Below are 16,194 nucleotides of genomic sequence, written 5' to 3' on the forward strand. Positions count from 1 at the left end.
GTCTATACGATTGCAGGCAGGAAAAGAAATTCATTGTATTATAGGTTAATTTTGACATGTTCATTTATAATGGAAATCTTTGTACAGAAGGCATTAAAACAAGTAGACATGGCAAAAAATACCATCCATTTTGTAAATCAAAGGCAAGAATTAAATAAGATTTGGAAACTATCTTAAAAAGCTTCAAAAAGTGATTAACTTTGCAAAGAAATGACTGTAGGAAATAATCTCCAATTCAAATAGTTTAGTCCTGCATTACAGATACATGCTTAACACCAGAAGTTCTCAGCCCATGGTTCATGCAGGACCACTTTGTTTTGTCCTGCCTAATCTCCTTTGAAAATGAAAGGAAGGAAAGTAAAACAACCAACCAACAACAACAACAGCAACCCCCCTCCCTGCCCCAAACTTTGAAAACATTAAACCTGATGATAATATTATTTCTACACTAGCCTGGCATTCTGTTTCTTTATATATCCTATTGCTTTTACACACTAACAAGAGAGCAAAGATATCTCAATTTCTCCATGCTCTTTTATTCATTAATTATTTTTCCCTTAGACAATACTGTGTTACGGTTATCTGTCTCTTACTAGCAGAAAACTGTTAAAAGCACCAAGTGTGTCAAAACCAGATAACAGCAGAAATAATACTATCTTTTCTCTGTCTTCTTGCTTTCACTTTCTAGCCAGTGATTCAGAGTGGTGCCTTGATTAAATCTTATCTAGTAATGCCCTATATTTCTTTTAAACTCTCTATACTTTCCACTCAGAGCTGTTTCCTTACTGTCTTTACTCTGACATTGTTCAGAAACCGCAGAGGTTGGGACTATTTGAGGCCAGAATTTGCTATCAAGTCTTTCTTCTCCAGGCCCACATTCTTATTGATAATTATATGTAAAATGAATTTATGCCTACTGCAGCAAAACCTGCTAAGTGATCTGGGTAGGACCTTTTAAAGAAGTAGATCAGGGTCTTTTCTAACTCACATTTCTCGAATAAATATAAATTTAAAATCTTGATGGAATTAATTAAAACTGATTTTTTTTTAATTAATGGAATTATTTGAGATGTTTATTAGACCAAGACCACAACCCTTTCAACCACTTGATCTCCTATAAAACTATCACAAAGTGCTATAATTTTTATTAGCTTTTCTTCATATGATTGCTATATAAAAATATTCACCTTATAACACCTTAGTAAAATGTATTCTTGATCTAAATGTATTTTTTATTTTTGATATGTAACTAGAGAGTCTTATTTCTGATTTTACTTCCTGATATTCTTTGAAGAATAAAATCTTTCTGGAAGCTAAGAAAAAAACATAGACATAATCCTTCTGTTAATAAAGATGGTGTAAATAATGACTTGGTTATTCATTCATGCTATAAACAGTAGAAAATCCTTCATTTCAGCTGATCACCAAAAGGGAAGAGCTCTGTTTTAATTTTCCTGCATGTGGGTTGTAGAGTTAACCCATCCTTTTCTCTAGGGGAAATAAAATTAAAAAAAAAAAAAAAACCAAAACAAAAACCAAGCAAACAACAGGAAAAAAAAATAAACCAAGTGAAAATCTGTCTCAGTAGGATTCATCATATTTCTTTCTAAACTAGGAACCTATAAGATGTCCTTCACACCACAGTTAAGTGTCCCCTGGAACACTTGTTTAAATCTAATGCAGAATAACTAATGCAGAGACTGCAGCTGTGGCACCCTCACCTGTGTTTGGGATGTATTTAGGAAGAGGAAGGAAGGCATTCAAAATAATCTCTGGGGAAGACTTGTCAGCTGACCTGGTCTGTGCAACAGCCTCGTTCCATAAAAACCTTTTCCTATTTTGTTCTTTTGTCCTTTCTACATCAAAACACAAGATCCGCAGGGCTACAGTGCTAAATGGAAAGATTTTGTAAGGTGAGTTTTGGAGCGAACGAATCCCTAAATTCTTCCTCTCTCTTGCTTGAAAATAATATTTATAGAAAAATGGTTGTTCTTTAGTAAATGTAGAGCTACCTATCTTAGATAAATAATGTTTGAATGACAGACTGAGCATCAAGAAAATAGGTAAACAAGGGTTAGAAATGAGCGCGAAGAGTAAATTTGTTCTAACGTGGAACAAGCTGAACCTTGGAAATCTAGACAGTCACTTAAATTTGATAGTATCATGGTCTTCCTTTGACAGTAATAGCTGCAAAAAATTACCATGGCATTATACCATATAATAACGCAATGTATTCTCTCAAAAAGTTAAATACATAATTGTAGAACTTGCACAGCATGTGGATGGTCATAAATGGCATAGAGTGGTTAAAAATGTGTTTCATAGAACTTACACATTCATGTTAGCACCAGTTAATATGTGGTATTCAACACTAAAAAATGATCTTATTCAAAGGGGACTTCAATTTGTGCAATCTCATGACTGAGGTTAAAAAAAAAAACAAAAAAACAAAAAACAAATGTCAGTGTGTCTTGCTATAATTAAAGAAAGAATTGTACTGACTCTTACTGGAGTCTGTGTATTCTTGAATTAAAATAGGTCTGCACATCGGAGAGATAGATTTTATATCTCTTGGGCTATTTCAGCTAAGGTGGCAACTTTAAAAAATAAAATTTTTACTAGCTGACAACAAGGATCACTGCCTTGTATTGATAGCAGGTAGCTAAAAATGTGGAATGTATACCATATTGTGTTGTACAACTGAAAAAAAATCAGAATGGATTCTCTTATCTGACAGAATTCTAAAACTTCAATGCAAACAGGGAGAGGACAATTGGTCAAATACCACTGCAATTACAGGAAACATTTTCATTAGTGAATCTTTTTTGTTCAATGATAGTTTGATAAAAGACATCTTTAATTAACAATATTATATGTCTATATATATATATATATATATATATATATATATATATATGTCTGTGTATATATCTATATATACAGTGGCAAGTCTGTGTGATTGGATAATATTCATTGAAGGGAGAAATAGAAGGAAGCTTATAGTTTTATTATACTTACTAGAAAATCATCTAAGTAGAAAATTGTCTTATGTAAGTGTCTTTTAAATTAAAGTAAATGACAATTATAGGATTACTTTAGTTTTTCTTATTTTGAAATAATCTATTCAATCATAAACTATTCTCTACTTTTTAGATGGAAAAGTATTAATGTAACAAAGATTATTTCTTTTAAAGTCTTGTTATTAATGGCTATTTTTTCCCTGAACATAAATGAAATTCTTGGGTCATGAAGACAGTTAAGTGGCTGGAATGTCTGACGTATGAGGTGAGGCTGAGAGGTCTGGAACTGTGCAGCCTGGTGAACATAGAGCTCAGGGGAGGACATATCTCATCAGTGTGTTTAAATTCTTGATGGGAGAGAGAGAAGAAGACATTTCAATCATGCCCAGTGAAAGGACAAGAGACAGTAAGCATAAGCATAAATACATGAAATTCCTGTTGAACTCTTTCCTGTGAGAGTTGTCAAACACTGGAACATGTTGCCCAGAAAGGCTGCTGAGTCTCCATCCTTGTGATGTTCAAACCCAAACTGGACACGCTGCCGAGCAACCTGCTCTAGTTAACCCCTCTGATAAGGGGACTGGACCAGATGACCTCCAGACTTCTTCCAGCCTCAGTTTTTCTACACTTCAACTATTCTATGTAATGGCACATACATGTTTTTGTCCACTTACCAGAAAGCACATGCAGAAAACTCACAATCCAAATTGTATCTATTTTGAGGTGCTGAAATATGGCAAATTTTCCAGGTAGTGTTTGCATTTGAAGATGTATAAAATAAATCAATTTTCAACTATATGTTATTGTTTAGGTTTCTAAAGATTTTAGTTAAAAAATAGACACTAACCTTGAACACCTTTTTACTTTGCATAGAGACACCAGAGTCTCTACAGGAATACAATGTTTTATCATCTTCTTCAGATATAATTTTTCTTTATGTCTAATCATAATTTCCCTTACTGCAACTTGTCTATTACCCTTCAGTCTTCCAATGTGGAAGTCTTCCCTCTAGGAATCGCCTGGCTTCTGATATATTACAAACTATCAGCAGTATCAGCAGCTAAGGAGCAGGGTGAGCTCCAACTCATGGAACGGGGGCCCATCAAAAGAAGTTAAGTGGTGGTAGCAAAATATGTTACTATCAACTAACAAGGGGATTATTAGAGAAATCTTAGACTGTTTCAACTGCCAAACAATAAAGAATTTAATCCAAACTATACCTTTTGACAGTGGTATGTGAATGATGAATTATGAACTAAGATAGGTTAACCCAAACCTCTTTCACAGTTCCTCAGATTTATTATGGTCAGTGAAAGTGATAAAATGTAAGAGTTTTTAATGGAAGGAACTCAAAAAATTGTGAATGGCAGAGGGACAAAAATTTAGGTTTAAATGCTTAGCTTCATCTGATGATATGTGAGAAGAAGAAATTACAGGACTTAAAGTCCAAGACTGAATTTACTGAAGTGAGAAATCAAACATGAATGGTTTGACTTGTGAGTTCACTATGCCAATTAGGTTAAGGATATCACAGAGATAGCTGTATGCTGGAACATGACTATATTCTTGCTATTAAGGAACTCTAGAATTTAATGAAAGGGATCTAAGAAAAGGAAAGGTGGACAGTCTAGGCCAGAATAGATCAGTATTATACAGCAGAAGCTAACAAAAATCAGCGAAGTTTAGAGAATATATGTGCAGAACTGCATTCTGAGATAAGCATATCTCCATCTGCAAGAACATAAGTAGGCTTGTTTTCCAGTATAGCCCCCCAGATTCAGATTCAGATCAGGAAGGAATTTTCCCAATAGTGCCACCTGCTAGCTTCAGAAAAAAGGACTCTGGGACTTGCAGTGAAAGTTCTGTCATCTGCTAACTACACCAATAACTTCTGAGGGTGCTAGGAAAAAACATCATTTGAACATTTGTTGTAGGTTGGTTTGGTTTAGCTAGGAGGTTAATTAATGGTAGTTAGGTATGTTCCTTGTATACCCCTACTTTTCCCTCACAGTGGTTTGCTCCAAGTTATTTACCGCGGCTGTGCGTTACTTTTCTTGGCCCCAGTCAGCTCTCGAGCACCCGGCTCGGGCGTCTCAGCTTTTCGTCAGGGCCAGGGCTCACCGCAATTCTCAGGCGCTTTTGCTGCTGTGCTCTGGGGTGGGCTGCTGGCCGTGCTTCACCGTCGGCACGAGGGAAGAAACAAAGAGGCAGGAAATTCGGCCAAATCCGTCCGCGTGGCAGCTGGATGCTTTATTGGCTGCAAGAGCTGTGGTGGAAAAGCTGCAACCCGCTCCCAACGTCGCATGGACGAGAATGGCCCCGAGCATGCAGCAGAGTGGGATGAAATAGGGATGGGACAGGGCGGACTGGGAGTTCTCCCGCCCAATGGATACAGATATCTTGGTAATGACGTGTACTACAGTGACCAATGGGAACATGGCAGGGGTGGACATGGGGCTTTGGAGCGAGTGGGACTGCGAGAATGCGGTGACGGTCACAGAAACCTCAGGAGTAGGGGAAAACCCAGGAGGTGCACGAGGGTACCCAGAACCAGAAAACTAACAAAGAAAAAACCTGTAATTTGAACCCAAACCCAGGATGCAACAGTTTACCCCAAGATTTCCCACCACTCAGATCCACAGTTAAATGTCAATCTTCTCACGCCTCCCAGGTTTTTCCTTATTTGGTTCTGTCAGTCAAGGTTTGTTCACTCCCTGCCAGGTATCATCATGTCACCACTCCCAGCTTCTTCATGAAAGTCACGTATCAATCACCCCACCTTAGCCTTTCTATTTGTCCCAAAATGCTGTGCCCACCTCTGTTATGTCACCACTGGTTGTGAAACCTTATCACGTTTGTCCCCATTGGGCGAGGCAGGTTTCCGCCCCTGTTTGCCCACACCCTATTTAATCTGCTGTAACCCTTTGTTGTCCGGTATTTTTGCATTGCATTGCAAAAATGCAATGGGGCAGTTGTTCCGACCATGCATGGAGGAATAAAAGTTTTTCGGGCTTGCAAGCAAAGTGTCCTTCTATCATCCCTTCACCTCCTCTCAGCGTTAGAAGCCACCAAAGCTGCGTTGTCCACACCGCAACATTACCAGGGAGGCAGACGCCGAACCCCTGGAGTGCCTGCACATGTGGCGGGTGCCTGGCCTCTCATGGGCAGTGCTAGCCAGCGCTTCTTGACTGCTTGAGGTCGTAGCAAGCAGCAGCCACAAACATGCACCAGGACAAACAGCATCACTGAATCATGCAGCTCTGGCTTTCAGACGGAGCAAATCAAGGCAGATGTCAAATGGTTTCTTCTGTTCCAGATAAAATCATAGAAGCATCAAGGTCAGAAGAAACCTTTAAGATCACCAAAGTCAAGCTGGTGAAACCTCCAGGTCAGAGAACTGGGTATTCTGAGGATAAATGGTTTTGATATTGAAGACTGAGGCAAAGAAGGCATTAAGCACCTCTGTGTTTTCCCCATCCCCTGTCACTACCACTACCCTCTGCATTCAACAAATCATGGAAATAGTCCTTGACTCTGTTTTTTTTGCCAGTGTAGAAACTTTTTTTGAGTCCTGAATTGTAGCGGCCAAATCAAGTTCTAGTTGTAATTTGGCCTTTCTAATCTTTTCCCTACATGAGCTTGGGACATGCTTAAAGTCCTCCCAAGTTACCTGACCCTCCTTCCAGAGTCAATAGTTTCTCTTTTTTTCCCTAAGTTCCAGCCAAAGTTCTCTGTTTAGCCAGACTAGACTTTTTCTCTGACAACCTGTCTCTCTACATGTGGGGAGAGTCTGCTTCTGAATATTTAACTATTCCTTCATAAAGCACATTCATCTTTCCTGGACTACTTCACCACTGAGGACTGATTCCCAAAGGACTCTGTCAATCAATGTTCTAAACAAGCTGAACTCTGCCTGCCATAAGTCCAAGGTGAAGCTTCTGCTTATGACTGTCCTACTTCTCTCAGTATAGAAAATATTCACATTTCCGGGTCACCGTGCCAAGACAGCCACTGACCACCACATCACCTACTCACCCATTTTTATTCACAGTTGAACAGGTCTAGCAGGGCACCCCCTCTGGTAGGCTGATTCACCAGTTGTGCTAGGAGTTTTTTTTCCACACAGTTTGGGAACCTCTTGGAATCCTTCCTCTCTGTTGTATTGTATTTCCAGCAGACATCTGGCTCAGTTCAGCTCATTTTCTTTTTTTTTTTTTTGTCTTGCAGACCTAATTCATACTGTACCACATATTCCTGTATGATTTTTTAAACTTTTTGAGATGATGCATTATTTCAAACTCTGATTTTTCAAACTTCTATGGGTTTGTAGTATTTTATTTTTTCAGCCCAAGTCTCATCTAATGCAAAACATCATGCTCCATTAATTTCAGTTAAAACATATTGATTTGCATCAGCAGATCATCAAGCCAATAGCACTTACCTGAAATTCATTTTCATAATGCTTGTGTTGACAAAATCTGTGTATTAGCTCCATAATAGCAAGTATATTAGAAAAAAGATGTAGCTCAGAAGATAAATATGGTGTGAGACAGAGTGAAGGTTAGTGGGTCTTTACTGAGAAAGGTTGAAAACTAGTGAGAATGCAAAATGTCAGCCTGAATAACTATTTCCCACCCAGTATGAATTTCAAGAGACATAAATTGAAAAGAGAGAGAGAAGCTAACTTCCGGCAGATGTTAGCAGCACTTTTTTCACTTAGTACATAATAAACATATGGAATGGCCTATCAGGCACTATTGCTGAGGCAAAACAAAAGGGTCATTCAAGAAGCAATCAGATGTTGTTCTGCAGAAGTTGAATACTTAACATAGATGAGCCCCGATGTGCTAATAGTCCTGATGGGCAAACCTCTCACACGAAAAAAATGCTATGCTCTTATATTCATTCAAATGTAAATATCACTTCAATAGCATCTATCTGCTTTTTGGCTTCATGGGGACACTGTTTAATTTCCTTTTTTTTTTTTCACTACAAAGAAAAAGCAATTACTCTTTTGCAGTTTCAACAGAAGAAAATCAACATCTACAACACAGTCTTCCCCTCTTCTACTTGACACATAACTGGCTTAAAGAAGCAAAAGAGATCTGAGATGGCAGCAACTGAGTTGCATTTTTATATGGTATAATACGTTCAGATATTTGAAGAAAGGCAAGTAGCCTTTCTAGCTGTCTCAGAGAAAGTTACCCAAAACAGCTTAAATCAGAAATGCTGCTTTTGAATACTGCCCTTCTAATTAAAAGATGGAACCTCCACCCATGTTTTCTATTTCTTTCCAAAACCCCAAAATCACCTGCTTTCATATCAGTTTCTGAGGAGCAAGCAAAGCAGCTTATCTGTGTGCTTCCAACTGTACCATATGGAGACTTGCAGGTATCTCAGCTGAATTATTCATCATGTTAGTGCTCCTGAAGTAGACTCAGGGTCTATTATTTCACTGATTTATTTTCCTGTCTTAATGTAGAGTGACACCAGATAATACCTTTTGTCTTAGTTTTGCTGCATGCTCTCTGTCAGAGACAAAAAATCCCAAATATCTACCCAAATACATCATTACTACTTTATTATTTGAAAGACTTCCATTTCAAGATGTCAAATTCTCTTTTCAAAAATTTCATGAGCTTGAAAAAGCAACAAAAACATCACCAGATCCTCTCCCCTCACCACTGCTTATTTTCTGTCTTTCCAGCAAAAGTGTTGAGTCAAAAAACAAAAAAAAAACAAAACAAAAAACAAGAAACAAATGAAGAAAACACCCCAAAACAAGCAAAGAAACAAACAAAAAATTCTCTCAGGACTCCCCTAATTGAAAGCAGTATCAATTCATAGCCATTTGCAAAGTCATTGACACAGGCATGTTGCTGTTGCAGAGAGATGGATATCCATTCAGGATAGGCCAAACTGGTAGATAATCTACCTCATGTTATTTCTTGTGTTAGTGGTAGACTCTTCATGGATTAAAGATTAATGTAATTTGGAAATTATAGGTGTTCTGAAATGCAAGAAATGTTTCGATCCTGAAAACATGTACAGATGGATAATTAAATGAAAACAGAACAAAAGAGCTGTCCAAACTCTTGTTACAACAAAAGGTTGGAAGAACATAACAGTAAATTTCAGAAATTACATTTATATGTATGCTCTTGGTTAAAAAGAACCCAGACCCATCCTCCCTCCGCCTAGCATGGAGTAAATTACTCTTACTCTTATTATCTTACTCTGAGAAAATTACTCTTATTTTGTTTAACAACTTGTTTGTACTCAGCAAAAAGGAAAACTGTAGCACAAAAACCTTAGCACATTTTCTGTCCCTGAAAGCATTCAGTTTTCCCAAAAATATATACTGCCTAATCAGAATCAAAATGGTTTCTCTAATTTCAAAAAGGATCTAATTTTAATCACAATTTACTTTAAAAGATATATTATTAAAAAAAAAATCTAATACTGAATGTGCTCTTCGTTAAAGAGGCTTAGGTAGAATTTATTGACTAGTGATATATTCACTGAGGATAGAGAACAGTACACATAATAGTTTTGTCCTTGGACTTAAGCAGTTACAACCTAGTTTTCATAATAGAAAAGTAGTGAAAAAATAGTGAAGTGCTTTTCTGATGAATATGTGCCATATTTTATTTCCTTGTAAAAGGAAGCAAATATGTTTTGGTATGAGTTCTCATTTGCTTTTATTTTTTTCTTTCCCATTTCTATTTCCCTACTCTCAACAATACTTTTTCTAATGTATAATAATGAGAATATAGCTTTAAAATACTAAAGTAAATGTGAAGACTTTAAATAGGTTTTAATTTCAGTAGCATTTTCACTTCCACCAGCTAAATAATAAAGAAATTAAAAAATCAAATAATATAAATATTCAGTTATTTTTGTGGCATGAGAAGATCGTCAGTTGATTTAAAAAGACTTCCCCATGTTCTACTACTGCACACTAGGTATATGACAGAATGGTAGGCTAGGACTGATTACCTAGTATTTCTCTTTCATGTATTGGTCCATTACTTAAACAGCAGCATTTTCTGTGGCAGAACTGTATCCCCTGTGTTCTTAGCCTCATTGGCTGGCTGCAAAAGAGGTCATAAAACTGTGGCTTGAATATGGTCAGAAAGTAATACAAACCCCCTGACACTTTTCTTTGTGGAATTTTACAGCTTGTGAGATTCTACTTTGAAAGTAAGAGGCTGCTTTGCTGTGGGTTTAGAAACTCTGGTGTTGGTTTGTTTTAAGATAGTCTTATAATCCTTAAATATTAACATTCTACTCTCGGATTTTGGGTTCCGACATTCTACCTTTGTAAGCATGTATTTATAATGTAAAAATAATAAAGTGTCTATACATAAAAATGTTACTTTTCATTCATAATAAAGGGATAAAGTCCTGCTCCAGTCTTTGTTCTTCTCAGACAAACACTGTTTACAAAAGTATGTAGTTAACAGGCCATGGGAGAATGGCTTCAAACTGAAAGAGATAAGTTTAGATTAGATATTAGGAAGAAATTCTTTGCTGTCAGGGTGGTGAGTCCCTGGAACAATTTGCCTAGAGAAGCTGTGGGCGCCCCTTCCCTGGAAATGTTTAAGGCCAGGCTGGATGGGGCTCTGAGGAACGTGATCTAGTGAAAGGTGATCCTGTCCAAGGCATACAGGTTGGAATGAGATGATCTTCAAGGCTCCTTTGAACCCAAGCCATCCTATGATTCCTTGGTTTCATAATTCGGTGATAAAGAGATGAATAATTATGCTACCTTTGTAAAAATGGAAATATAACCAAGCAAAATGATTTTTTTAAACTCTGTTCTACAGATTCCCTGTAAAAAAAAGCATTGGGAAAACAATGTTCTTAGATATTCTTTATAGTAATATGTGACTGACACTGTAAGTAGACTTCAGAATTAATATCTCTGTGAACTCTGCTGGAAAGTGATTGAAGAAAACTTGTTTACTATAATCAATGACCTTAAGAACAACTGTTGAAGTAAGACAGGTAGAGAAATGTTATTTGATGAGGAAAAGAGAACAGGAAAAAGAAGAAATTTCTGTGGGTATAGCCGTCAAAAACCTGGTCAGAGTCCTGATTTCCATTGTATTGTTCTAAGTATGCCATAGCCTTTGAACAAAAAGTCATTTAACAAAACACTCAACATTTTGTACTACAGAAAACTACTTGGTACATATCCTCCTAGTTTCATCTTATCCTTTGGGAGCAAACATCTCCCTTGTTGAAAAACCCATGCCAATGTACTCCTTAACAGATGTTATTGGGCTTGCTTTTTCAATTTTTACAATGTTTTGAGATAAATATTTTTTGAAAAACCCATGCCAATGTACTCCTTAACAGATGTTATTGGGCTTGCTTTTTCAATTTTTACAATGTTTTGAGATAAATATTTTTTAGCTGCCAGTAAAGAAAAATATGTTTCTTCAGAGGGTTGCAAAATATAAATGTTTGAGTACCAAAATATACATTGACCTTTGTGCAAGTCTCTACATCTGTACTAATGTGAATTATTTGCTTATCTAAGTATGTGGGGTGTGAGCACCATTCAGCAATACTGTGATGAGCTCAACAAAGATACCTTAGTGCAAGCCCTTTGGTATAATAATAAAGTCTTAGAAAATATGCTCATTTTTAATTGTTTCATTTCTGAGATAACGTCTGCCCAAGGCAAGAGAGAATCGAGTATGTATTTCTCTGGTGTGCAAAAACATTTATTTAAAATATATGCAAATTAACCAAACATTCTCATAAACAGCAATACTGAGCTGATAGATAATGACAGTAAAAGCTGATAACTTAATGGCGAAAAAAAACCCAAAACATGACTGATTAATAGGCTTTAAAACCTTCATGAGAACAGGAAGTCTCAAAAAAATTCTAAACTCTTACAAAGCCATTTCTTGGGCTTCAGAAGTGCTATGTTTTTATTTCACAAGTCAGGAAAGAGTCTTGACAAAAGGGACACACAAAAGATTATGACAATTACCTAATGCATTCTATCTCTTGTATAGGAATTCCTGCTTCGAGGAGAATATATTAGAATGATCTGCTGTGAGGCAAAAATTTCCTGACCCAATAACAGACCAGCATCTCCTAGGGAAATTGGTTAGGCTGACCATGCAGATGCAACATGGAAGAGCAAGCATTATTATAGTAGGAACAAAATGGATGGGAAAATCATAGGAGTGTAGTTTGATGACATGGTAAGTTGACCTCTGTGGAAGTCAGACAGCCACAGAGATACTCCATCGCTCCCCTCTTCAGCGTGAGGGGGTAGGGAGAAAATAAGGTAGAAACAGCTTGTGGTTCAAGATAAAGGCAGTTTCATAAAGCAAAAGCAAAGGCCCTGCAAAATAGAAAAGAAAACCAAAAGATTTTGTTTTTCTACTTCTTAGCCACAGGTGAGGTCCAGCCACATCCTGGGATGTTGGGTTTCAGTCCATGTAGCAGTTACTCCTGGAGACAAATGTCCTAAATAATTAATGCCAATCCTATTTCCTCCTTCTTCCACTTAGCTTTCATTGCTGAGCAGACAACATATGGTATGGAATGTCCCTTTGATCAATTTAAGTCAGCTGTCCTGGCCCTGTCCCCTTCCAAAATCTTGCCCACCTCCAGCCTGCTGATGTGTGTACGTGTAGTGTTGGAGAGTCAGTGCTGATGGTGTTCCAGCACTGCTTGATAGTAGCCAAAATATTGGTGTCTTATCTACATCCTTCCAGCTACCAGTACAAAGCACAGCACTGTAGGGGCTGCTATGGGGAAAATTAATTGCATCTTAGCCAGACCCAATATGAATGCACAAATGTGTTTAGTGAGAGAAAAAAGATAGGAGAGCAGTGGTACTTAAGTAAGGAGAAATCCATAGTAAGGAACATTAGAGTCGCTTTGGAAGAGGAAGCATATGTCTTTCAGCAGAGCTTATTCTATAAAATAGAAAAATCAATGTGGAAAATTATCTAAGGTGATTAAGTCTGAAGTCACTATTATCTTCCTCCTCTTTGCTAGGAAAAAGTCCTGGGGATAGTTGTTATTTACCTGCTTTCTTAGTTACATGAATGAAATAATGTTGTGTGTGATCTTTAAATCTTAAAAAAAGCAGAGATCTCACTGCTGTCAAATCACACTATGTCAAATCACACTAAAGTGTTTACTTAGCAGAGCCAAGAGGCTGTCCAAATAGGTTCAAAAGTAACAGGCTTGGAGAAACACTAAAAGATAAAGTGCTACCAGAAAGAAACAGCTGAGTGGAAAGTGGTAGTTTTACACAGGAATGTTCCAAGAGTAAATGGGGGCTAAAGAAAAATAACAAACAAAATATCAGTGCAGCTTCACAACAGCCTACACCTTCCCCTTGCATGATCGCAGCAGGGAACAGAGTGCTCAAAAAATGCTGAGAGCTGAAATAGCTTCTGCTCAATTAATTCATACAGGTCTTGCTTCTTATTTTAATTTAGTGGAGGTGAGTGAGCTGAAGAGGTTTTAATATGCTGAATGACAATTAGCAAGGGACTATTCTCAAAACGTTTGGGGTTTCATTGCTTGGAACTTATCAGACCCTATTCAGTCGTGGCATCTCAACAAAAAGACCCAGGAGAACAAGTTTCTGCAAAGATTTTTTTCTGCTTCCTAGTTCACCTAGATTGAAAATATCACAGAAACCTTACTTTTCTTACTTTAGTTGAAACACTGCAAGGAAGATTATTGATAGTAGTCATTAAAAGGGACAGGTGTTTTTTCTGGCTGTTGTAACAGCTGGCAGCATAATTCAATCCGATTAATATGTAAGGATTCACATATGGGTGGGTATTTTATGGATGGCTGGAACAAGTGACAACATTTAACAAATTACCTAAAATAGGTCTCAGGATGTTTCTGTTTCTAGTGCTGAAAAAACTGAGGGTTCTATAAGCTTATCTGTGTTTGGAGATTGACTTTCATGCATGTTCACGTTTGCTATATTTCTTTAAAAGCAACTGGTACTTTTGAATTTTGTGATTCTCTCATATCAGTATAAAAAAAACCCCTTATTTTTTTCCAACTAAAAATATTCTCAAAGTTTGAAACTGTGAAAAACCATAGCAAAACAAAGAAATCAGTAACAGTATCCTGTTTGCAGTCAAAGAGCAAATATTTATTTCAGAGTATGACCAAAATTACTTTCTCAGAAACACATAGAATGTAAAATCATAATGTATATATTATATATTGTCCTTAGAAAGACCAATCAAAAGATTTATGAAATTACAGAAGAGAATCTCTTAAATGAGCAGTATGAAAGGTAGTTCAGTGAGAGAGAATGGAGGAACAACCAAAGCCAGTATATTTTATCTGTCATGGGTTCTTGTGAGAAAACAGAACTAGAAAGCTCTCTACAGAGGATTTTCTAAATGTGATAAACTTAGTATATCACCTCTACTTTTGTTGTAGTGCCCATAAAACATCACACTAATATCTACTTCCATGTCATAGTGTTCTCTCTCTGAGTGCTCAGCCATGAAACAGGAAATAATCTTATTTTCCTTTGCCTCAGCTTTCCACACATAAGCATTGTTTTAACCTTTAAAACTTCTGCACTCCTGGGGTCTGAGGTTTGCAGATTTTTAAGCTTTTCCTCTAGGATACTATAAACACACTTGAAAAAGTGACATGTACTACATGTGGGGAAGCATAAGTCATACCTTACACCCCTGAGAGTGAAAAGCAGCTGCTGTAGGCAAATATTTATATGCACCTGAGCAGCTTCTCATTTAAGGACCTCTCCAAGTGAAGTGTGAGGCTTGGCTAAGCACTCTCAACACAAATCCAGCTTTTTTAACTTTTGACTGGATTTACTTCTCCAGCTGCAGAATGAACTGTTTGGTTATAAATGTTAGCCATTAAATTAGCTCGAGGAAGATTGCACTCATATAACAATATAAAAGAGAAACAACTGCACCTCTCCTGTGTGGCATCTCCATGAGCCATTAAGAACAGAGAGGAATTCTGCATTTAACCTCAAGGACACAGAGATTGCTTGATTTGTGTCTGAACCTTCACTACCTCTGAACTCCTATTGGTTTATGCCATGTAGTATCAAAATAAATAGATATCGTTCTGCCATAAGAGATTTTGAACTTAGCCTGTACTAAAATAAAAACAATTTCAAATTCAGGCAAGCTGTAACCTGAAACAAGATGAAAGCCATATGGTTTTTTTACCCTTACTTGGCCAGTTCAGTGTTTTCTGAGTGCCATCTCCCCAATTAATTAATTTTTTTTTCTTATAATGTAGGTTTTGATTAATCCTCCCCCAGGAGGATTGTCTAAGTCTGTTAATGTAACTCTTTATAGCCATATTTTGTAACAGAAATTGTAAAAATCAACATAAAAATAAAATCTAAATTTCATAGAACCTTTTTGCCTGGCAGATGAGGTCTTTCATCACAAAGATCATATATAGATGCTTCAGTGACAGACTTTCTATTAACGAGCTAAACTGAAAAATAAGTCACACAAACCTGGTGCAGCAAATATTGGGACAAAAAAAAATTTGCTTCAAAAGGCTAGAATATTTAGTTACATTCACTATGGACTTTCCTCCTTTTTAATTTTTTTAGAGAAGGTATAGCTAAATTAAGTTAAAATTAAGAACATCCATTAATTAGAAAATGTTTAAATTAAACTACAGAATTTGCTGAGGCTTTTTTTCATTATTATTTTAACAAGCATAGAAAAAAAAGTGCCAGTAATTCACAAATATTTTGGCTGACCAGTTTCTCAATTTGTTCTATAATAAACATGTAGTCAAAAGTGTCAGTTCTGCCTGGAAAATACTTTGTTGTTAGATTGCTTTACACTGACAGATGTGCCAAGAGTAAACTGAAAGGCAGAAGATTGAATTTCGCACAGATTCCAGACTCCAGATTCTTTATTGTTTACCCTGTCTCCAGGTACAGCTGACGCCTCTGTGAGAAATCCTGGGTCTGCTTACAAATGATTCAGTTACTCACAAACTTGTCATAAAAACAGGTGCTCCAATTACATCTACAAGCTTATATCTCAAACTTAAGACTGACATATCCAGTGTTTATAATAATCTTATAACTTCAGAAAAAACACTACATTATGGAGCACAATGGAAAAAAATTGATACCAAAGATATCTGAATA

This window comes from Anomalospiza imberbis, chromosome 1, assembly GCF_031753505.1.
Source record: "Anomalospiza imberbis isolate Cuckoo-Finch-1a 21T00152 chromosome 1, ASM3175350v1, whole genome shotgun sequence".
NCBI lineage: Eukaryota > Metazoa > Chordata > Aves > Passeriformes > Viduidae > Anomalospiza > Anomalospiza imberbis.